A 26,469-nucleotide genomic window follows, 5' to 3' on the forward strand; every position below is an offset into this window, starting at 1 on the left:
CTAAATAGGAGCATCGAGTCTCCCCAAAGTCCTGGCCAGCATTAACCCATCTCTCAGCATCACTGAGAAAGATCATCTGGTCTTTGTCACATCACATATTGTAAGCTATTCGACTGTTACCTTGCATGCATTGCAACATTGACTACAGAGCCAGAGTGCCTTATTGACTGGAAACACACCGGAGGCCATGAAAGGTACTTCATAAATGCAATTCTTTCTTTCATTCTTCCCTGGTGGATGACATTCTCACAGCATCTCTTCACCTAAACCAGCATGTAAACCTACTCATTGAACTACACTTCATCTGGGGGTAGAAACCTAGTTGATCTGCCAACATTGCAGGATAAAATGTTGCGCTGGTGTAGTCAAGAATGGTATTAAATACCATTTGGTACAGAAATGCCATTGAAAGGATAAGACTGGTCAGAGAGAACAATGTTACATTGCAAAATGAATTTGGTCAAATATTTGTGAGGAATGAGGAAAAGGCAGAGGTGATGAGCAAGCATTTTGTATCATTTTCCACTGCAGAAGATGTTACAAACACCCTAGTGCAGGTAGGATTGGGATAATAGTACAGATGAATGAGAGCCTGAGGAGTTGGTGCAGGGGGTATGGTTTCAAGTTCTTGGATCAATGGAACCTTTTCTGGGGATAGAGTGCACCTGAACTGGAGGGGAACCGATATCCTGCCCAGGAGGTTTGTTAATGCTACTTGGAGCGGTTTAAATTAGCTTTGCAGGGGACTGGGAACCAGAGCACCAGGTCGGTAACTGAAGGATAGAACAGGAAGGTAGATGTCAGGGAAAGTATTGAAAGGCAAATCTGAAATAACAGGTATGGAGTGTGTCAGATAGTGTGAAGTGTGTGAATTTTAATGTCAGGAGTGTTATGGTTAAAGGTGATGAACTTAGAGCAGGGATCAGTACATGAAATTACGATGTTGTGGCCATTACAGGAACTTTGTTGAGAGAGAGCAGGAATGATTGATTAATGTACCATGTTTTCAAAGCTTTACAAAAGATAGAGCAGGAGGTAAAGGGGAGTCAGATGGTGTACTACTAATCACGGACAGTGTCACGGCTGCATTCAGGGGAGACATACTGCAGGGTTGAGACACTGAGTCCATTTGGGTAGAATTCAGGAACAGGAAGGGTCTAATCACACTGATGGAATTGTACTGCAGACCCCCTCAGTAGTCACCGGGACACTGAGGAACAGATATGTAAACAGATTAAGGAAATGTGTAAAAATAATAGGGCTGTTGTCATGGAGGATTTCAACTTCCCTAACATAAACTGGGCCCTTCTTAGTGCAAGGGGTTTAGATAGGGCAGGATTTGTTAAGTGTATCCAGGAGGGTTTCTTAAATCAATATGTAGACAGTCCAATAAGAAGGGGCTGTACTGGACCTGGTGTTGGGTAAGGAGCCTGGCCAGGTGACTGACCTTTCAGAAGGTAAGCAGTTAGGAATAGTGATCACAACTCCTTAACTTTCAGGAGTTATAGATAAGGATAGGTATGGTCTTTGCAGGAGAGTTTTAAATTGTGTAGGGCAAATTCTGAGGGCATTAGGCAGGAACTAAGCAGAGTTAATTGAGAACACCTTTTCTCTGGCAAATCCACATCAGACATGTGGAATGTGTTTGAAGATCAATTACACAGGGTACAGGTATGTTGCTGTTAGAAGGAAGGATAGGATGGAAAGATAAGAGAACCTTGGATATCCAGAGAAGTGATGAATTTAGTCAAGAAGACGAAAGAAAAGTATGTAAAGCTTCAGAGCATAGGATCAAATGGAGCACATGAAGATTATAAGGAAACCAGAAAAGAACTAAAGAAGGGAATTAGAAAAGCCTGGAGGGACCATGAAAAGTCCTTGGCAAGTAGGATTAAGGTGCATCTCAAGTTGTTCTATACAGACATCAAGAACAAGAGGATAGCCAGAGAGAGGGTTGGACCACTCAAGGGCAAAGAGGGGAACTTATGTCTGGATGCGGGAAGTGTGACTGAGGTGCTTAATGAGTACTTTGCTTCAGTATTTACCAAGGAAAAGGATAAGGAGGACAAGGAGATCAGTGCTGAGTGTATAAATATGTTAGGGCATTTAAAGATCAAGGAGGAGGAGGTATTAGGTCTCCTAATCAGTATTCCAGCGGAGATGAGTTCAAATACTTTGATTATAGTAAAAACCAGATGGGCAAGGCTATTTGCCAACATTGCATGCTTCCCACATTGACAGCATTATGTGCTCCTAACAGCTCCCATTAAAACAGCTCGTATCTTTTCCTCAGCAAGAACAGTTCCTAGTCCCTTAATAATCAGACTGATTTGGAAAGGTCGGGTACAGGCCAAATAAGTGACAGCGGGGTCTAAACCCAGAGCATATTGAAGCGACAGGGCCCAGGTACAGAGAGGGAGAACCCGTTGTTTGAACGGTTTAAACATAAGGCCAGGAGTGAGTGTTGGGACAAGAAGCAGGTGTCAGGCTGGTTCTGCTCACTGCTCTGCATGTTTATTCGGCTCTACACTGAACTGAGGATGAGGCTGTGGCCTGCTCCGGGCTCCGTGTCTAAGGGCTCTGTAACATTAGTCAACTCTGGGCTGCTATTTGCTTAATTTTATTGTTTGAATTTGATTTTTTCTTCCCACACATTGGGTGTTTGATGGTCTTATTTTATGGATTCCCTTGGGATTCTCTGTTTTCTGGCTACCTGTAAGGAGACGAATCTCAAGGTTGTATAATGTATACATACTTTGATAAGAAATGTACTTTGAACTTTGGATTAGCAGTGGATTTTATGGATCACACTATAAATACACATGGTACACTCACCCACAGAGAAACCAAACCACCGGACATTTCCTATGGTCAGCACAACTTGGAGAAGTGGGTCCTGAGGGGCAAGGGTTCACCCGAATCACACTGCTAGCACAGCAGCTGAGTGCAGATACAATGACCTATGCAGCTCTTGGACCTGTGAAAATGGGGCCCATCATTCTGAGGGAACCCTGCAGTATACACCAGTAGCTACAGAGGCAGAGGCTTCATCATTATATGTTGTATTCTGCATATCTGAGTGATCTGGTCACAGCAGCTTGTTCCTGGGGTGGGGCTGGAGGGGGAGGGGGGACGGGGGTGAGTTGCATTATGCACTCTGGAAACTGAGGGACATAAGATAAAGGTTGATGAGTAGAGGAGAAAGAGGATGAGTAGGCTACTGGGAAAAGCCCCAGCAGGACACCACAGCTTCATTTTCCAGCAACGTGGAGAAAAATGAAATTAAGACTAAATGCAATAAGGGACTAAATCTATTGGGTCTTGCCCTCACCCCCATAACTTGTCTCCTCTCAGGAACCATCAATGTGCCTGATTTCTATGGTGGGTGCCCCTCTAAAGATTGATGCTATTCTTGGAAAGAAGAGCAAGAAAAGATCACAACTTGCATTCATAGAAACATCGAAACATAGAAAATAGGTGCAGGAGTAGGCCATTCGGCCCTTCGAGCCTGCACCGCCATTCAGTGCGATCATGGCTGATCATCCAACTCAGAACCCTGTACCTGCCTTCTCTCCATACCCCCGATCCCTTTAGCCACAAAAAACTTGGTCCGCTAGGGAATGGTGCAAGTCCTGCTTTTGCGCTCATTTAGACCATTAGACCGTAAGACATGGAAGCTGAGTCTGCACTGCCATTTCATCATGGCTGATCCATTTTCTCTCTCAACCCTAAAATTTTACCTTCCCCCACCCCATATCTCTTCATGCCCTGACCAGTTAAGAATCTATCACCATCTACCTTAAATGCACATAAAGACTTGGCCTCCACAGCTGTCTGTGGCAATGAATTCAACAGATTCACCACTCTCTGGCTAAAGAAATTCCTCATCATTTCCTTTCTAAAAGGATGCCCTCTATTCTGAGGCTGTGTCCTCTGGTCTTAGACACTCCCACCATAGAAAACATCCTCTCCACACCCACTCTATCAAGGCCTTTCCTATCCGATAGGTTTCAATTGGGGCACCCCTCATTCTTCTGAATTCCAGTGAAAACAAGCCCAAAGCCATCAACCAATCTTCATATGACAAGCCATTCATTCCTGCAAACATTTTCATGAATCTCCTCTGAATCCTTGCCAGTTTCAGCACATCCTTTTTAAGATAAGGGGCCTAAAACTGCTCACAATACTCTGGGTGAGGCCTCACCAATGCTATATAAAGTCCCAACATTACATCCCTTTGGGCCTCAGACTTCTATATTTTGTCTCTATTTAGAAAATAGTCAACCCTTTCATTTCTTCTACTAAAGTGCATGATCATACTCTTCCCCAATACAATATTCCATCTGCCACTTCTTTGCCCACTCTTCAAGTCTGTCTAAGACCTTCTGTAGCTTCTCTACTTCCTCAAGACTGCCTGCCCCTCCACCTATCTTTGTATTGTCTACAAACTTTGCTACAAAAGCATCGATTCCATCATCCAAATCATTGACATATAACGTAAAAGGAATTGGTCCCAACACAGACCCCTGTGGAACACCACTAGTCATTGGCAGCCAACCAGAAAAAGTGTCATTTACTCCCGCTCTTTGCCTCCTGCCAATCAGCCAAAGCTTTACCCATGCTAGAATCTTTCCTGTAATACCATGGACTCATAGCTTGTTAATCAGCCTTATGTGTGGCACCTTGTCAAAGGCTTTCTGAAAATCCAAGTACACACATTAATTGATTCTTCTCTGTCTATCCTGCTTGTTATTTCTTCAAAGAATTCCAACAGATTTATCAGGCAAGATTTTCCCTTGAGGAAAGCATGTTGGCTACAGCCTATTTTATCATGTGCCTCCAAGTAACCCAAACCCTCATCCTTAACAATTGAGTTCAACATCTTCTCAACCACTGAGATCTGATTAACTGGCCAATAATTTCCTTTCTTCTGCCTCTCTCACTGTGTATATATACTATTGTAATATCATTTGGAATTTTTTTTGGCCAATATCAGGCTGTTGTATTTGATATCTGAATTAGCACTGGTGCTACACTCAGTGGCCACTTTATTAGGTACACCCAAACACCTGTTCATTAGTACAAATATCTAATCAGCCAATCATGTGGATGCAACCTAATGTATAAAAATATGCAGGCAGGGGTAAGAGGTTCAGTTGCTGATCAAACCAAACATCATAATGGGGAAGAAGTGTGATCAAAGTGACTTTGACATGGAAAATATTGTCGGTGCCAGATGGGGTGGTTTGAGTATCTAAGACACTGCTGATCTCCTATCATTTTCACATACAACATTCTCTAGAGTTTACAGAGAACGGTGTGAGAAACAAAAAACCATCCAGTGAGCAGCAGTTCTGTGAATGAAAACACCTTGTTAATGAGAGAGGTCAGAGGAGAATGGCCAGATTGGTTCAAGATGACAGGAAGGCGACAGTAACTCAAATTACCATTATAACAGTGTTGTGCAAAAAAGCATCTCTGAATACACAACATGTTGGGCCTTCAAATTGTTGGGTCACAACAGAAGAAGGCCACAAACATACACCATACACTCAGTGGCCTCATAATTAGGTACAGGAACACAAATTAAACAAAGACTGACATCCAATCACTGTGCCTTGGATTCACAAATGCAGATTCTCCATCCAAGCCATGTGGCAATGTTGCTTTTGACAAGAAGTTTTTAAACTATACAATTAGTGGTTGAGGCTTAAAGTTTGATTATGTATGAAATATTTTTTTTCCATGTTGTCAGCTATACCATCATCTAGCTACAGACTGAAAACCAAAAGCACCATGGAGGTAGAGATGCTGGTGTTTTTTTTTGCAGGGGGGGAGGGATGGGCATAGTCAAATCATAGTTTTAGTGACTTGCCATCCCAGGGGTACTTGTAATGGGTTTATATGATTCTGAAGACTACAAACTAGTTTCATGCATCAAATGAAACAAAACTGTTTGTCAATTTAGTATGTATGGGATAGGTATTAAAGCTGTTTATATTGTTGCTTGCTAGAGAGCCTGACTGTGATTAGCTGAGTTTGGCAGCTAAATGATTACATACCATATTTACTCCACTGCGGTAGACCAAGTCCTTTCTGCTTGGTTGTTTCTTGCCCTCTGGGTCCTTTTTCCAACTGCTTCCAAGCATATGATGCTGCTGATTATTTTGGACGCTGTATCTTTGACACACATATGGTTAAGTATACAGTAGTCTGTGCTGAGGAAAAGAGCATACAGCACTTGTAGATAAAAGAATAACAGATTTTGTTACTGTCACTACAAATGAGGTATTTTCATTACGTAATATATATCACTCTCCAAAAAGTATCAGTTACCTCAGACATTTTGTCTTTATTTATTTCAACTGGAAAGGTGAATGTAATATAAACCATGAAATTGTCTGGTGTCATTAGTACATGGACATTTAGCGACTTTTGATATATTGTTTTCTCCACCATCTTATTGCAGCAATAATACATTTGTGTTTTTCCTAGACGTTAAGAGTGACTTTGCCAATTTCACACAGTCATCCCTGGCTTCAAAGTCAATGAGGCCACAGTGCTTTTTTATGAGGCAACACACAAACTTTCAGATTGGTTTCCATCTCATGTGGTTCCTTACTTTTTTGCCATGACTCCGACAGCAGGCAAAGAAAAATAACTTGTTCTTCAGCTGTTGACAAAGCCACTGTGAGCCACCACGAGCTGTGCATGACCAATCCACCAGAAGTAGCTTCCAATTTTTCTGCTCCTTTGCTGCAAGATGCCCAGACCTCTTCTTTGCCTTTCCAGGCCAAGGGTGGCTGAGATTGAGAGTGCAGTACAAAGGCCAATTCAGTTGTTATTTACCTTCCAACACTGCCAGTTTGTGCTCCTACATAAGTGCCACAGTGACACTTTGCAAACAAAGTCTACATTATTCAGATATGGTTTTCCTTTGGCTCTGTCAAATCGCTGAGCCGTGGAGAGGAAAGCTGAGTTGACTGTCTTGTACCAACCTTGAATGCTCACTTTGTATCTTGTTAGCCCATTGTGACCACATGAACAGTCAACACCCCATGCTCCTTAAACCCTCGCAATTCTTCCCGTGAAGGACTGAAGTCCTGAATCCCGTGGTTCTTGCTTCATGTGCTTTGGGTCTTTTTTCCACCAAGCTGATTACTCCATGTACAAGTGACTCTAGGTCTTACACCTAACCTGAACTCCATATCCCCCAGCACTGACTCTCTCCAAGACCTAAAATTTATCTTTAATAAAACTTAATTCAATTGACTGAATCGAGGTCTCTATTTTCATTCAAATTATAATACATGCTAATCTGCCTCATGCCTGGTGGGAGTTAGAAGGCCACTTAAAAGTGTAGAAAACCCAACTGTGAATTCAAAACTGGAACTACAAATTTACAATGGTCTGGAACTCTAGAAAAATGCTCGGCTGATGAATTGTAAGTGTGGAATTAAGTATTCAGTTATCTGTGAAGAACTTTAAGAATGGTATAAACAATTATAAGACCATAAGACCATAAAGGAGCAGAATTAGGCCATTTAGCCCATCGAGACTGGTCTGTCATTTCATCATGGCTGATCCAATTTTCCTCTCAGCCCCAATCTCCTTGCCTTCTCCCTGTATCCCTTCAAGCCCTGACTTATCAAGAACTTATCAGCCTCTGCCTTCAATATACATAAAGACTTGCCCTCCACAGCTGCCTGTGGCAAAGAATCCACAGATTCATCACTCTCTGGCAAAAAAAAATCCTCCTCATCTCTGTTCTAAAAGGACATCCCCCTGTTCTGAGGCTGTGCGGTCTGGTCTTAGAACTCTCCCACCACAGGAACGTCCTCTCCACATCCACTTTATCGAAGCCTTTCACTATTTGATAGGTTTCAATTACATCACCCCTCATTCTTCTGAATTCTAGTGAATGCAGGCCCAGAGCCATCAAATGCTCTTCATATGACAAGCTATTCAATCCTGGAATCATTTCTTGAACCTCCTTTGAACCCTCTCCAGTTTCAGCACATCTTTTCTAAGACAAGGGGCCCAAAACTGCTCTCAATACTCCAAGTGAGGTCTGACCAGTACTTTATAAAGTCTCAGCATTACGTCCTTACTTTTATATTCCAGTCCTATTGAAATGAATGTTAACATTGCATTTGCCTTCCTCACCACAGACTCGACCTGCAAACTAACCTTTAGGGAATCCTGCACAGGCACTCCCAAGCCCCTTTGTGCCTCACTTTTTTTGTATTTTCTCTCTGTTTAGAAAATAATCTATCCTTTCATTTCTTCTACCAAAGTACATGATCATACACTTTCTATTTCATCAGCCATTTCTTTGCCTATTCTCCTGATCTGTCTATCCTTCTGTAGCCTCTCTACTTTCTCAAAACTACCTGTCCTTCCACTTAGCTTCATGTCTTCTGCAAAATTTGCAACAAAGCCATCAATTTCATCATCCAATTCATTGACATATAGCGTAAAAAGTATCTGTCTCAACACAGACCCCTGTGGAACATCACTAGTCACCAGCAGACAACCAGAAAAGGCTCCCTTTATTCCCACTCTTTGCCTCCTGCCAATCAGCCACTGCTTTATCCATGCTAAAATCTTTCCTGTAATACCATGGGCTCTTAGCTTGTTAAGTAGCCTTATGTGTGACACCTTGTCAAAGACATTCTGAAAATCCAAGTGCTCTATATCAAGCAATTCTGCTTTGTCTATCCTGCTTCTTTTTTCCTCAAAGAATTCCAATAGGTTTGTCAGGCAATATTTTCCCTTGAGGAAACCATGCTGACTACAGTCTATTTTATCATGTGACTGTAAGTACCCTGTGACCTCATCCTTAATAATTGATTCCAACTTCTTCCCAACCACTGAGGTCAAACTAACTGGCCTATAGTTTCCTTCCCTCTGTCTCTCTTCCCCTTCTTGTAAGAGTGGAGTGACATTTGCAATTTTCCAGTCTCCCAGAAACATCCCAGAATCTAGTGATTCTTGAAGGATCATTCCTAATGCCTCCACAATCTCTTCAGCTACCTCTTTAAGAACCCTGGAGTGTACACCATCTCCTTCAGGTGACTTATCTATCTTCAGAACTTTACCTTTCAGTTTCCCAGGAATGTTTTCTCTAGTAATGGTAACTTCATACATTTCATGACCCCTAACACCTGGAACTTCCACCATACTGCTACTGTCTTCCACAGTGAAGGCACCTTATAGGCATTCTAGAAAACCCCCTCCTGGAATCCAGCACCAACCTGATTTTCCCAACCTACCTGCATGTTGGACTCCCCCATGACTATTGTAACATTGCTCTTTTGGCATGTATTTTCTATCTCGCATTGTAATTTGTAGACCACATCCTTACTACCGTTTGGGGGTCTATATACAATTCCCATCAGAGTCCTTTTACCTAAGACAGAAATAATAGCAGGACTAACGAAGTCTACAAGTGACTACACATACATTATAAAATACTAGTGACCCTCCATGCCTCCCTGCCACTTTGCATTCTGGTCATTAGAGTTACAAACTTCACCCTATGAAACTCATAAATGATCCAATATCTGGGATTGTGGAATAAAATGTCCTGTTGCAAAAACAACAGATTTGGTCCATTCTTGTTTTTTTCAATCAGCATTTCTTGACACATACACACATAAATAATGCTTTTTCACGTGTTTGGTTCATATTGCTGTCCAGCAATGTTTTTCCTCCCCGCAAGAGCTCTCCGTTTTATTTACTCTCAAGAAGCCTGAACCATGGCCAGCAGGTTTAAGTGTGTTGTAAATCTAAATAACCATTGTTATTCATTGTTAGTTACATTATTGAACTATCCAACCTATAAAGATAAGCAGTATAAATCACCATGCAAACTGGAGGTTGAAAGGTGATAAGCATCTGTAGTCACTTTGGTCTCCCGCCACTGCTGCTAGCCGCTTAAGAGATTCACTTTGGAAACTGGCAAGAAAATCTCTTACGTGCCCACTGCCATGAACCAGCAGTTGCATTGCTATCATTATTGTTGAGAGAAAAACATCCCATAGAACTACATACGTCTTCACTTACTAAAAGGGGAATCAAAGGGAAATAGGTTTTTGTGTTTACGGAAAATTATGAGACAGAGGGCTTTCTAAAAATGTAGCTCCCCCCCCCCAACCATTATGCAGGGGTTTCCTGTAGTGTGTGGGGTATACTGTTCAGGTGGCATCCTAAAAGAAATAGACAAATGGGATGCACTAGAGTGGAATAGAGTTTACAGGGCTTATAAAGCAGTGGACTTTTAACCATAAGCTAAACTGCTCCAGTGAAACCCATTCAGCTATAGCAAATAATTTGGGCAAATGTTATCAGTAAATATCAGTAAATAGTATAACGATAAATATCAGTCTGTAGCCTGGATGCATTATGCACATTCTGGAAATGTTTAAAACAATGCTCTTAGAAGAAAGAAAAAGAGATTCTTAGAAAGGAAAATAGGAAGCATGAAACGAAATCACAAGCATTTCACAATGTTAGTAAATACAAGTTATGATGGCGCCGATCTACAATGTCTGTCAGTGTTGTAACTCAGACTTAGTTAAGTTATTTTTGGGTTCATAGGGAAGGTTTTGGGGACAGTGTAGGTAGTTAGGGATCATGCTCGGGTTCAGGGGCAGGGGTGAGGGAGAGGTAGAGGTCAGGGGCAGTAAAAGGAGAATTGAATTTAAATCTTACAGTGATCCGACAACATGAGGGACTAAAAATCTTTGAGCTATGACTCTGTCACAATGTACAGTCATCTGAATTTATAAGTCTAATGACTTGTAGAAAGAAGCTGTCCGATAGCCTGTTGGTCCTGGCTTTAATGCTGCAGTACCAAATGCCAGACGGAAGCAGCTGAAATAGTTTATATTTGGGGTGACTGGTGTCCCCAGTGATCTTCCAGGCCTTCTTTCTGCACCTGCTGCTGTAAACGTCCTCAAGGGAGGGAAGTTCACGTCTGCAGATGTGCTGGGCTGTCCGAACCACTCTCTACAGTGCCCAGCAGTCAAGGTTGGTGCTGTTCCTATGCCAGGCGGTGATACAGCCAGTCAGGATGCTCTCAATGGTGCCCCTGCAGAAGGTCTTGGGGGCACATGCCGAACTTCTTCAGTCACCTGAGGTGGAAGAGACACTGTTGTGCTTTTTCTGGCCACACAACAGTGTGTACAGTCCAGGTGAGATCTTCGGTAAGAGTCAAAAGGCATGAGATGGTGTTCAGGTCAAGATTTCACTGAGCTGTAATGTCTGTACGTAGCCCCCCGGTAAGCCTCAGGCTCGCTCAACTCGCTGTTGTCTAGGGGAACAGCCCTCGGCCCCGCCAAACTGAGTAATTAAGTTTGTGTGGTTGCTGTGTGATGTACCCCACCCCGCCAAATAACAGACAATACACCATATACGATTAAATGAATTACAATTTATAGATATTACTGGAACTATGTAATTAATAGAGATAAGATATAAAAGGCGCCAAACTCATCAAAGTTCAATCTCTTCGAGCACAAACAGTTGGAGCTCTAGTAACGATCCTCTCTTCACCATTCGATCCCTACTGACCACCTCAACCCGCCGCCTGGGACCAACCACGGTGGTCGACAAAACGCTCCACACGAGTCTGTCTTCGACTCCTCTCCTCGCCGAAGACCCTGGGCCTCGGACTCCAACTCGTGGTTCTTCATGTCGGCCAGCTCACAGCATCACATCCACTCTCTCTCTCTCCATCGCGCCTTCTGCCCCAAAACCCGCACATCACAATAGCTTACAAAAAAAAACCAAAAATAGAATAACATCTATCCCAATTGGTTAGCAACTGAATACAACTCCCTCTATAACCCAAACAAGCCACTAGTGAGAGGATTTTCTCAGCAGTTAACATAACAAAGAAGCCATTTTGATTAGCCTATGCAGTAACATAAAAGAAGAAACCCCTTACACGTAGTTGTCATGGCTCAGACAGAGCTGTTTTCTTTTAGGTTTGTAAGAATGGTTTGGGGGACAGAGTGAGAAGTTAGGGGTCAGATTAGGGTTTAGGGACAGGGATGAGCATGAATGAAGAATTAGGGACAGAAACCAATTTTTGGGGTCCAAGTTGGAGTGCTCAGCAGTGGAAGTGCTGCAAACCTGGAGGATGGTTCAGTAGGCACGAAAGAGAGCAACAACCCTCAGGTTAGTGAGTATTGAGTAGAAAGTCCAAACAGGCAGGAGTCACAAAAGCCGATGACACCCCAGGTCATGGAATCAGAGGTAAGAGCGAGTCTGTAAGTCACTCTGTGGTCAAAGGTCAGCCACCCTGGATGTCGGGTCAGCAGGTGCTGAGGAGATCAGCCATCACTAGGTCTTTGAGTCCCAGGTCAGAGATCCATGTAGGTGGGAGTTACAAAAGCTGTTGATCCCCCAGGTCACCAGAGTCGGAAGTCCATACGAGTCTGAAAGTCATGGCCCAAAGGTCAAACTTGTGATTGGCGAGTCCTATGGTTGTGGCCAGAAGGTCAAATCTGTGATCAGCATATCATGGGGTCGATACCTAGAGGTTGGCAAAAGTCTGGAGGGAAAAGCCAGAGGTTGAAGTCCAGAGTGTGGCGACTCTGGAGCTAGAAAGCCCGAAGATTGAAGTTGGTGTGGCTAGAGTTTGAGGCTGAAGGTCAAATCTGTGATTCTGGGCCAGGACTACAACTGAAGGGTTTGAGTCTGATGCCTGGAGTCCCTGGGGCCAAGGACTGTTTGACAAGAAGCAGCCTGTCATGGGGCTAGAGGCCTGCCTGTATGTGTGAGGGGTTGGGATGGTGGGATTGGTCTTGCTTTCCTGTCTTGTTTTATTCTGTTGTCTTTATTCCTACTGCTTGCATTAGTCACCTGAAGATCGTGGACATTCTACGTCCAAGCCATACTCTCTTCTCACTGCTGCCATCAGGAAGGAAGTACAGGAGCCTCAGGACTCAGACCACCAGGTTCAAGAACAGTTACCACCCCTCAACTGTCAGGCTTTTTAACCAAAGGGGAAAACTTTACTTAACTTCACTCAGCTGCCCCATCATTAAAATGTTCCCACAAATAATGGGCTCACTTTCAAATATTCTTCATCTCATGTTCTCGATATTTATTGCTTATTTATTTATTATTATTATTTCTTTTTTTCCATTTGCACATTTTGTTGTCTCCCGCACTCCGGTTGAACACTCTAGTTAGGTGGTCTCTCGTTGCTTCTATTATGGCTATTATTCTTTAGATTTATTGAGTATGCCCACAAGAAAATGAATCTCAAGGTTGTGTATGGTGAGATATGTACTTGGATAGTAAATTTCCTTTGAACTTTGAAACTAAATGTGAAATTGTGAGATCTGTATGCAGAGAGTGACACAAAAGGGAGAAAAAGAGTTGGACTTATAGATGGAAAAACTTGGGATGTTGAACAAACCACAGACTGACTGTGATCATTGGTATTTAAGTAAGGAGGCTAACAAAATAAAGAGAAGGGTGGATGGAATAAAGCAGTTGACTTATAAACAAGAGGGTCAACTTGTGTTTAATTTATTGTCTGTTCTGCAGGATGTCTACACATTAGCAGTCTGCAAATATTAAACTGCGTTTGTTGTATATCAAGTATCCTTTATTATAAAGCTTGATAGCTGAATATCATCATATTAAAGTATCTCTTTCTGATTAAGCTACAGAATGTAAAATTAACACACCGATATTCTTACTTTTGGGCAGATGACACAATGATGGAAAAGACTTAACATGGATTGAAAGAAAAATACCAAGAAATTTGTGAATGGCTGAGAATGGTACAATCCCATTATCAAAATCAATTGCATTTTATGATACATACTCAAACAATTTTGCCTCAGGTTGATCTCATAATCATAAACAATATAAATATATTGCAGATTCAAGGAGGAAACTGGCTACTAACCATCCTGACAAAAATAATTTATGGAAGTAAAGATCAAAAGTGTTTTGTTTGTTAATTTGAATGTTGTTCCTGCTCGCTTATCAATGATTGCCTAAACACACAAAAGTCAAAATTTCATGTAGCCATTTTTTACTTTACATTTTCAAACTCTTACAAGTTTGATGCTAAGGCTTCCATCAAACTACTACTCTCCAAGGGCTAAGGCTGTTGAGTGTTACTTCATTATATTGTTTATTCATATGGCTAGGAAATGATCCACGGGGAAGAAGAAAAATACACAGATTTACTCTGCAATACATACTAAAATAATCCAAAAGTAAGCATATTAACACATACCATATTTCACATGTTGCTTACATTTTCAGAAAATCTGAGATAATGGCAAAGAGAGACCTTTGGGACAGGAATCTAGAGCCGTGGGGTTACTGGCAATCTATTGCTTGCAAGTAACAACAACTCAGGTACTAACATTTGGACCATGCAAGCTTTTGTTTTATACTCTCTCCCTTTCTGCTTCAAGTTTTTAACCATACAGGCACACTCAACAGAAGGAGACATCTTTCTAGGTGGCTGCTGATCTTAGTCTATCAGCTTCTGTTGGAGGATGGCAGGAGTATCCTAAGGTAACATACCCCCAAGATCTTCCTTCCTGTGGGATGCACTTGACCTGCACTCTATTCCTTTTCAAAGGAAATTGATCAATTGTAGAAAAGTTTCAGCAACCTTCCCTCCTACCCATCCATTACAGAGCATGTGTAAGATCCAGAAACTACTTCCCTGCATGGCAGAAAGATTCTAGCATTCAGCTTTGTCCAAACATTTTACAATGAATCTCATTTGTACCACCTATAGAGGCAAGGTATCATTTGTTTTCTTATTTAATCACTGGAATACTGCGTTAAAAACAAAAAGAAGGAGGGATAATAATATCTGAAGAAGACTGGACAATAATATGGAGGTATCAATGGAAGTGTACCAGTTCACAGAAATGGAGGGAGTTTGGATGGAAAAACTTGATAAGATATTTTATTACACCCTCTCAGAAATCCCATTATGATAGTAACCTCCCTGTTTGCTGGAGAAATTGTGGAAATCAAAATGCAAACCATTATAATATTTTCTGGGATTGCCCCGTTATCAAGGACTATTGGAGTGGGATACACAATGCCCTACAACACATCTTTATATGTGAAATACTCTTAGGGAGTAAGACCATATAGTTTGGGCATATACCTCAAGAATGGTTGAAAAGAGATAAATATTTAACGACTGTACTGCTTGGGCTGGTAAAAAGACCCTTACCAGGAAATGGTTATCTCAGGAGAGCCCAAATTTAAATGTATGGATGGAAATTACAATGGACATTTACAAAATGGAGAAGACAACAGCATCTGTTGGAACAATTGCATCATAAGTTGGAACAATTTTATTCATACTGGAAAAAATGGTTTAACTACATAACACCTCATAGGCCTGATTTTATTCTCACAAGTCAATGAATATGTTGTAAAAAAGATCACTCCCTACTCTGTACATAGTTTTCTTCTTTCGATTGTTTTTTCTTTCTTCTCCTTTCTATAAGTGTATACCTCAGATAAATAATATGTGGAGATTTGTGACAACTATGATTATATGATATATAAGTACAGTATCTGAAATACATCTTATAGAAATGTTTCTTTGATGATAAAATTCAATAAAAAACAAATTACAAAAAAAAACAAAAAGAAACTCATAGACACAACTTTGGTGTGGAACTTGAAATGTTGCTGATTGAGTAGAAGCATATGCCCCATTGTATGGTAGCATAATCAGTAAATAGTTAATTCTGGGAGAGGTTGATGGGGATATGGTTAAAAATTGAATCAGTATAAATAGGTGCTCAGTGTTTATCACTGGCTCAATGGGAAGACAGCCCTGTTTATATGTTGCATGTCTCTATGACTCTAATAGACTTCTCTCAGAAGGTACAGAGCAGTAAAGATGAAAGACAGGAGAGCATACAGATAGGTTGAGGTATTTAAGGTGTGGAAGTGGACTCAGCCATCATTAAATATTCAAAAAGTGTGGCATCTTTGCAATCCTATAATAGGATGTTAAATGGCCAGTAAATAATAAAAAGTGATACTACTGCTGGCACCGGAGTTGGAGACATATGAAAAGTTGTTGTGTCTGTTGACAGCACACATTACTGCTGTGGCATCATGAGAGGATATAGTGCAGACCTCAAAGAGACCCTTCAATCCAACACAGAGAGAAAATCTTACTATATTGAGTTGCTGAGAACCAATTGCATAGATGCCGAACTATCAGGAGTTCAAACAAGCAGATGCGGCATTGTCAGAAATTTATTGACATCTCATTTATATAATAAACAATGGCATAAGCTGCCTTAGTGACATAGGCAGTGATTGAATCTGGGAGATAATTTGAAATGGAAACTGTCATCCTACTCTTTGAGGCAACAAGAAAGATATTAATCAATTCAGATCATGTTTGTGGTTAAATTTGACAAGAATCTATAATCTGCAAAAGTATTGGAAAGCTGACAGACCTTGCAGTTTTAAGAATGAACACACTGGTTTTAATAATGGAGACTTGGGAATGAGAGATGAAATACTTTGCTCAACAGTGGAGCAACATAATGCCACCAATGATCACAATGCAAGACATTTTTAAAAAGCCTTGCTTTACTAGATTACAGCTGCGGAGGATGCATGGGGAGTTAAGGGGATTGTTGTTGTGTGCATCTGAGCCATGGGATTTGAACCCTCCCTGGGGGCATGCACACCACATAACCTAGGTTCACAGCCCGACACAAATGATTGATGATGCACAGTGCAGCTCGCACTCCATCACAGGAGGTATGCTTGAAACTGCTTACTTATCCTCTTCAGTTTTCCCTCGTATAGTATAGCATCTCCTGAAATGGACCGATGCTATTTCCACAGAAATGTTTGCCCTTCTGGCCACCCCTTAGGGCGAAATCGTTTCTCTTGCCTTCCTACTGGACTTATTTACGGCTGTGATGCATTTAAGGGAAACAGGCTGGATCCTATCAAAGGGAATTGTGGAACACATTATATAAAATCTGAGGAAAAGTTCATCATGTTTAAGAGCTGCCTAAACTCCTACACAGTAGGGAGAAGAACAACTGATCTATATGCTTGGAAAATGCCATCCCAACCCATTTTATTCTTAAAACTGGAGGAGCTGTCAACTTACCAATATGTTTGCAGATTACATATTTCTGTTAAATTTAACTGCAAACCTGATCTGAAATAATGATTTTCTTTGCTGGTGTCTCACAATGTAGGATAACAGATTTGGTTTCAAAATTTCCCCAGGCTCGATCAATGGATGGGGAATTCCATGTTGCCCCTATTGGGTCAGACAGGACGCAGGGACCAAATGATTATCTGAGAGAGGGTACAGATGGAGGAAGGTTGAATGGCACAGAAGATGGCGCAGTGGTGCCAGCCGTCAGGAGCTGTGAATAAGAAGAGAGGGATGGAAGTTGAAGCAGCAAAGGGTAACAGGGAATACTGGAAATTTGAAACAGAAGTTTGGGACAGCTGACATCTGAAATTGATGAATTCACATGCAGAGTGCTGAAGACTGTCCCATGCCAAGCGAGAAGACGGGATGCTTTTCCTTAAAGTTATGTGGAACAGATTTGGAGGCCAGAGAAAGAAAAGTCAGAGTGTGATGGATGGCAAATTAAAGACAAATAGGAGCCCTTTCAGAATGAACAGAGTTGTTCCACAAAACAGTCACAAAATCTGCAATGTAAATATTGTTCTTAAATTATCCACTTGGAATTTATCACTAGAGACAGCAGAATACATAGCTTAAACCACTCAGGAAATGTTGACCATGTGCAATATCACCCAGGCATTTTGAACTGGTGTGGCAGAGAGTGTCATCCAAAATGTTCAGAAATATTGCAAACAGAGGAGAATCTGCAGATGCTGGAAATCCAAAGCAATGCACATAAAATGCTGGAGGAGCTCAGCAAGCCAGTTAGCATCTATGGAAACGAGTGCAGTCGAGGTTTCAGGTCGAGAAATCTTTTCCAAAGAAAACAATCCTAGTCTATGCATTTCTTTCTTATATTTGCATTAAACCATGCCTGGTGTCATCTGTAAATCTCATTGCATCTCCTCCACCATACTTACCTTTCCAATAAAGTGGTGACAAAACCCAGAATTAATCCATCTGTAGTCAAGCAACTGTTGCAATCTTCTTTATATTTTCTAGGTTGGCTAACCTCATTTCATCAATTTATCCACCTGCTTTGCTACCTAAAAAGGTCTGTGATGAACATATACTCCTGCTATTTCTTCATACTTCTTAATATCCTACCAGATAGTACAGCACAGTACAGGCCCTTTGGCCTATGAAGTTGTGCCAAACTTTTAACCTACTCCAAGGTCAATCTAACCTGTCCCTCCCACATAGTCCTCAAATTTTCTTTCATCCATGTGCTTATATGAGTTTCTTAAATACTTCTAATATATCTGCTTCTAGCACCAGCTGTGCAGGTGCATCCCGCACCCCTACCACTTTCTTTTTAAAAAACCTACCTTTGATATTCCTCCTGTACTTTTTTTCAAAACGCCTTAAAGTTATGCCCCCTCATATTAGCCATTTCCAAAATGGGAAAAAGTTACTGGTTGTCTGCTCCATCTATGCCTCTTATCACCTTGTACACCTCTATCAAGTCATCACTCACTCTCCCCTCCAAAAAGAAAAACCCTATCTCACTCAATCTATCTTCCTTTAATCCAGGTAGCAGCTTGGGAAATCTTCACACCTTCTCTAAAGCTTCCACATCTTTCCTATAATGGGGTAACCAGTAATAAACACAATACCCCAAGTGTGATCTAAACAGAGTTTTTCTGAGTTACAGCATTACCTCAATCCCCCAACTAATGAAGATCAGCAGATGATACCCCTTTTTAATTATCCTATCAACTTGTGCAGCAACTTTGAAGGACTATGGCCATAACCCCAAGATACCCCTGTTCCTCCAGAGTGTTGGGAATCCTGAAGTAACCCTGTATTCTGTCTCCCAGTACAACCTTTTAAAGTGAATCGCTTCACATTTTTCCAGACTGAACTCCATCTGCCACTTCTTAGCCGAGTTCTGCACCCTACGTTCCCTTGTAATCTAAAATAACCTTCTTACTATCCACGATGCTACCAACCTTCACACCATCTACAAGCTTACTAACACACACTTCTACTTCCTCAGCTAAATCACTTATAAAAATCTGCCATCCAAGAACAGATCGCTGCGGGACACCACTGGTCGCCAAGTTTCAGGCAGAATACATTCCATCTACTACCACCCTCTGCCTTCAGAGGGCAAGCCAGTTTTGAATGTAAGCAGCCAAGATTCCCTAGATTCCACGCCTGCTGACTTTGGGCCAACTGTGAGGAACTGATTTATAATTCCCAGGGTTATCTCTCTTTCCATCCTGAACAATAGAATAACATCTGTCAATCTCCAATCATCTACCACTACTCCTATGAACAGTGAGGATGCAAAGATCATCCCCAAAGGCACAGCACGGGGAAATCTGCAGATGCTGGACGTTCAAGCAACACACACAAAAGTTGCTGGTGAACACAGCAGGCCAGGCAGCATCACTAGGAAGAGGTACTGTCGACGTTTCAGGCCGAGACCCTTCGTCAGGACTAACTGAAAAAACAGCTAGTAAGAGAAATGGAAGTGGGAGGGGGAGGGGGAGATCCAAAATGTTAGGAGAAGACAGGAGGGAGAGGGATGGAGCCAAGATCTGGACAGTTGATTGGCAAAAGGGATATGAGAGGATCATGGGACAGGAGGCCTAGGGAGAAAGAATAGGGGGAGGGGGGAAGAATCCAGAGGATGGGCAAGGGGTATGGTGAGAGGGACAGAGGGAGAAAAAGGAGAGAGAGAGAAAGAATGTGTGTATATAAACAAATAATGGATGAGGTACGAGGGGGAAGTGGGGCATTAGCGGAAGTTTGTGAAGTCAATGTTCATGCCACCAGGTTGGAGGCTACCCAAACGGAATATAAGGTGTTGTTCCTCCAACCTGAGTGTGGTTTCATCTTTACAGTAGAGGAGGCCGTGGATAGACATATCAGAATGGGAATGGGATGTGGAATTTAAATGGGCACCCGTATGGGTCCTAGCTATGCCTGCCTTTTTGTTGGCTTTGTGGAACAATCTATGTTCCAAACCTATTCTGGTATCTGTCCTCCACTTTTTCTTCGCTACATCGACGACTGCATTGGCGCTGCTTCCTGCACGTATGCTGAGCTCATTGACTTCATTAACTTTGCCTCCAACTTTCACCCTGCCCTCAAGTTTACCTGATCCATTTCCGACACCTCCCTCCCCTTTCTAGATCTTTCTGTCTCTATCTCTGTAGACAGCTTATCTACTGATGTCCACTATAAGCCTACTGACTCTCACAGTTATCTGGACTATTCCTCTTTTCACCCTGTCTCTTGCAAAAATACCATCCCCTTCTCGCAATTCCTCCGTCTCCGCCACATCTGCTCTCAGGATGAGGCTTTTCATTCCAGGATGACGGAGATGTCTTCCTTTTTTAAAGAAAGGGGCTTCCCTTCCTCCACCATCAACTCTGCTCTCAAATGTATCTCCCCCATTTCACGCACATCTGCTCTCACTCCATCCTCCTGCCGCCCCACTAGGAATAGGGTTCCCCTTGTCCTCACCTACCACCCCACCAGCCTTCAGGTCCAACATATTATTCTCCGTAACTTTCGCCACCTCCAACGGGATCCCACAACAAAGAACATCTTTCCCTACCCCCCTCTCTCTGCTTTCCACAGGGATCGCTCCCTACGCGACTCCCTTGTCCATTCGTCCCCCCCATCCCTCCCCACCGATCTCCCTCCTGGCACTTATCCTTGTAAGCGGAACAAGTGCTACACATGCCCTTACACTTCCTCCCTTACCACCATTCAGGGCCCCAAACAGTCCTTCCAGATGAGGCGACACTTCACCTGTGAGTCGGCTGGGTGATACACTGCGTCCGGTGCTCCCAATGTGGCCTTCTATATATTAGCGAGACCCGACGCAGACTGGGAGATCATTTCGCTGAACACCTACGCTCTGTCTGCCAGAGAAAGTAGGATCTCCCAGTGCCCACATATTTTAATTCCACATCCCATTCCCATTCTGACATGTCTATCCACGGCCTCCTCTACTGTAAAGATGAAGCCACACTCAGGTTGGAGGAACAACACCTTATATTCCATCTGGGTAGCCTCCAACCTGATGGCATGAACATTGACTTCTCTAACTTCCGCTAATGCCCCACCTCCCCCTCGTACCCCATCCGTTATTTATTTATATACGCACATTCTTTCTCTTTCTCTCCTTTTTCTCCCTCTGTCCCTCTGACTATACCCCTTGCCCATCCTCTGGGTTTTCCCCCCCTCCACCTTTTCCTTCTCCCTGGGCCTCCTGACCCATGATCCTCTCATATCCCCTTTGCCAATCACCTGTCCAGCTCTTGGCTCCATCCCTCCTCCTCCTGTCTTCTGCTGTCATTTTGGATCTCCCCCTCCCCCTCCCACTTTCAAATCTCTTACTAACTCTTCCTTCAGTTAGTCCTGATGAAGGGTCTCGGCCTGAAACGTCGACTGTACCTCTTCCTAGAGATGCTGCCTGGCCTGCTGCGTTCACCAGCAACTTTGATGTGTGTTACCCAAAGGCACAGCATTCCTTTCCCTCAATTCCTGTAGTAACCTAGGGTATATCCTGTGGACATCTATCCTAATGTTTTGTAAAAGTTCCAGCTTATGTTCTTGATTAATGTCAACATGTTTCAGCATATCAGCTTGTTTTAGACAGTCCTCACATTTGATAAAGTCCTTCTCACTGGTGAACATTAAAGTGAAGGATTCATTCTGGATCTCCCTCTGACTCAGAGTACATGTTTCCTCTTATATCCCTGATCGGTTCAACCCTCACACCAGTCATCCTCCTGTTCTTCCATACATGTCGAACACCTTAATCCTACACACCAAGGTCTTCTTTGTTTCCTTTTAGCTCTCTTATGTCTATTCTTAAACTCCTTCCTGGCTACCTTGTAGCTCTCTAGAGCTCTGATTAATCCTTGCTTTCTAAACTTTAAGTATGCTTCTTTCATCCTCTTGACTAGATGTTTCATATCTCTTGTCAACGATGGTTCCTTCGTCCTACCATCCTTCTCCTGCCTCAAAGGGACAAATCTCTCCAGAACCCCATGCAAGTGCTCTCTAAGCAACATTCACATTTCCATTAGGAATGGATGTACTCAGGGAAACGCACTATTTATGCTCTCAGGTTCTGCAGAGTACTATCATAACTCACCCTCCCCCAATTAAATACTTTCTCATCCTATCTGCTCCTATCCTTGTCCAAGACTACGGTAAAGGTCAGGAGATGTGGTCACCATCTCCAAACTGCTCACTCACCAAGAAATATGTCGCCTGACCAGGTTCATTGCCTGGCACCAGATCCAGTATGACCTCTCCTCCAGTTGGCCTGTCCACATATTCTGTCAGCAACTCTCCCTGGACACACCTAATGAATTACATACCATCTAAACCCTTTTTCACCATGGAAGTACCAAAAAATATTAAGGAAGTTGAAGCCACCTATGATAACAAACCTGTAATTTTCACACCTTTCCAAAATCTGTTTCCCAATCTGCTCCTGGGTATCTCTGTTGCTATTGGGAATCTGTAGAATACTCCCAATAAGTCCATAAGACCATAAGATATAGGAGCAGAATTAGGCCATTTGGCCCATCAAGTCTACTCTGCCATTTCATTATGGCTGATCCTTTTTCCCTCTCAGTCCCAGTCTCCTGCCTTCCCCTTCCCCATCCCTTCATGTCCTGACCAATCAAGAAACTATCAACCTCTGCCTTAAATATACATAAAGACTAGGCCACCACAGCTGCCGGTGGCCAAAAATTCCACAGATTCACTTCTCTCTGGCTAAAGAAATTCCTCCTCACTTCCTTTTTAAAAGGACATCCCTCTATTCTGAGGCTGTGTTCTGTGGTCTTAGACTCTCCCACCACAGAAAATACCCTCTCCACATCCAGTATATCAGGCTCTTTCACTATTCGATAGGTTTCAGTGAGGTCACCCCTCATTCTTCTGAATTCCAGTGAATACTCGCCCAGAGCCATCAAACGCTCTTCATATGACAAGCCATTCAACCCTGGAATCATTTTCGTGACCCTCCTTTGAACCCTTTCCAGTTTCAACACATCCTTTCTAAGATAAGGGGCCTGGACCTGCTCAAAACACTCCAAGTGAGGCCTCACCAATGATTTATGAAGTCTCAACATTACATCCTTGCTGTTATATTCTAGTCCTGTTCAAATGAATGCTTCCATCACATTTGCCTTCCTCACCTCAGACTCAAGCTGCAAATTAACCTTTAGGGAGTCCTGCTCAAGGACCCTCAAGTTCCTTTGCACCTCAGATTTTTGTATTTTCTCTCCATTTAGAAAATAGTCAACCCTTTAATTTCTTCTATCAAAATACATGATCATACACTTCCTGACACTATATTCCCTCTGCTACTTCTTTGCCCATTCTCCTAATCTAAGTCCTCCTGTAGCTTTTTTATTTCTTCAAAGCTACCTGCCCCTCCAGCTCTCTTCATATTGTCTGCAAACTTTGCAACAAAGCCATCAATTCCATCATCCAAATCATTGACTATAACATAAAAAGAATGATTGCTCCCTTTCTGTTCCTGACTGCCACCCACACTGACCCAGTAGACAATCCTTCAAGGATGTCCTCCCTTTCTGCACCTGTAATCCTATTCCTGATTAGCAATGATACTGCCCCATCTCTTTTAACCCCCCTCGCTGTCCCTTTTCAAACACCTGAGCCCAGAACATTCAGCAGCTATTCCTGCTCTTGTGACAATATGTTATTTTCACTCACCAATACACAGGCCGGAAAATTTATTTTAATTTTCTGAAGCCATTTAGATTCAGCTCCAATGCAACAAAAGAAACACAACAGTACCAGCTACTCGTATGTGTATTTACCTTCCCCACATAAAGATGAAGTTCTCTAGTTGTGTAATTATTTTGCTCAATTACCTGTATCTACTATTTTATCAATTGATGTGAATTATTTAACAAGCCTTGTAAACATTTATCCACACTATGTTTATATATATTTGTGTCTATATTCCATTTCCAAGGCAACAATTCATTTACTTTCCATGATTCCTTATGTGTTCTTTCTTCTTGTGTCTGCTTGTTGCCCTATTACCAATCTCGAAGGCGCGATTTGATTCTATTGTTGTTCCTCTCTGTGCCTTGTGGCGCAGCGGGTGGTAACCTTGCAGCTTCTTTAGCATTTGTCCATTTTTTACGAGCTCTGACCACATAATTTTGCAATTCTGTAAGACTGTGAAGTTTCAACTGTGACTCTCTCCATCACAGCTACAGTGGAGGGGCTCCTGAAATCCTCAACCATACCTTTAACACATCTAGACTTGGCTGTTCCTGTACTCTCCTTATCAGCTTTCCTTGGTCTATTTTCTATGGACTTGAGTTACTCAAAGCTCTGCTGTACCCATGTTAACTTGCATTTGAACTTGCTAATCTTCATTAGGCATGATGACCAACATCGGGCTTGCTGACCTCCAATGGCTTCAAGCAAAGTTCAGCAGGCCAGGCAGCATCTACGGAAAAGAATCAACAGTCCTGATGAAGGGTCTCAACCTGAAACTATCACTGTTTACTTTTTTCCATAGATGCTGCCTGGCCTGCTGCACTTGGCTTGAGGTATTTGAAGGTCAGCAAGCCTGCTGCAGGTCATCAGGCCTAACAAAGGTTAGCAAGTCCAAATAGAAGTTAGCAGGCGTAGAGATGAGCTTTGAAAGCCTGGCCTGCTGAGTCCCTCCAGCATTTTGTGTGTGTTGCTTTGGATTTCCAGCAACTGCAGATTTTCTCCTGTTTGTGAAGTAAAGTTCTGGTTTTTAAATTCTAATTCCATTGAAATCCTTCCACTCTTGCCCTGCAGCCACTCTACAATCTCCAGATTTATGAACCTCTAGACCTAGAGATCCTCTAGGCTCATCCCATCATGGTCTATTGATCATCCCTGAACATTATCATTCCATCAGTGGTGACTATGCTTCTAACTCCCATGGTCCTAAATCCAGAATTCCCTGCTGAAACCTCTCTAACCCCAATCCCCCTCATCTTTACAATGGTTCAGCTATGCTGATAATCCAAATATAATCATGTGTCAGATATTGTTTAATAACTGTCCTGTGAACTACTTTGAATACTTGGCTCCACCAAAGGAAAGTTGCTGTTGTAGCCTTTGTAGACATTTAACCATGAGCTGATCTCCAAATGTCATATCCTACCTGCCTTATTGTGAGCCTTATTCTCAGCTTGACTCCTTGCATTACAAAAAAAAATTAAAGTCTACCATCCAGGCTTTAAGCCAGCTCATATGTTTTGCATCACCTTCACACACAAGGCATTACTACAGTCTTCAGTCCCACATATTGAAGTGCTCTCTCTCACTCTCTCTCTCTCTCATTCACTCACTCTCTCTTTCACTTTCTCTCTCTCTCTCTCTCTCACTCATTCACTCACTCTCTCTTTCTTTCACTTTCTCTCTCTCTCTCTCTCTCTCTCTCTCTCTCTCACACACACACAAACTTAATTGCTCAATCAAAGTGGCGATGTCACCCTAATTACCTCATGGAATTCCCACTCTCACATTTTACGACTTGTAGAAGAAGGATGCGACAAGAATGAGCTTGGGGGGGGGAAATGTGAGATTTAACCCCCCCTTAGAGGAGACAGTTGTGGCAATAGTAGGAAGCTCCATCACTGAGACTTTAGTCATTGGCTATGCTAGACCATTCACATTTCAAATTTTACCCAAATATAAGGAAGTTCAAAAACACATACTGTGCAACTATACAGCAGACAGAAAAGATAACCCAGCGAAGAATTTGCGAGAAGTCACAATGCCATTATTTAGCACTGCTGTGGGTAGTGGGGCAGAACTGGCCTTCGTTTCAGTTAAGTGGTTTCACTGAGAGCCTGGCTGAAATACAACATTGATAGGACTAAAGTCAAATCGGAATTATTACCGCTGATTAATGACATGACGAGTCTGTTTGGTAAACTTCTGGAAGCCATTAGCCATTCTCCAAATTCCTTAATCATGATTCCATCTAGCACATGCTACAAGATATGTAGGTGAATTTTGGACTCTGGTTTTAACATTGAGGAGACCATGAAAGGTTTTAAATAGGCACCACACAGCGACCAATTTCCCTCAAATTGGAACATGTTTAACATGATCAGTTGTGAAATAATTCTGTTCTGGCTGAAACCCACTCTACAACTTGCCTATAGATAAGTCTGTGGAAGCACCATAACACATTGTTAGCTTACTATCACAAAAGATTGACCAATTCTCTGTTTGCTTTGCAACAAGGCTATGCTATTTTCGTTGTTTCT

This window comes from Mobula hypostoma, chromosome 4 (assembly GCF_963921235.1).
Source record: "Mobula hypostoma chromosome 4, sMobHyp1.1, whole genome shotgun sequence".
NCBI classification, from domain to species: Eukaryota; Metazoa; Chordata; class Chondrichthyes; order Myliobatiformes; family Myliobatidae; genus Mobula; species Mobula hypostoma.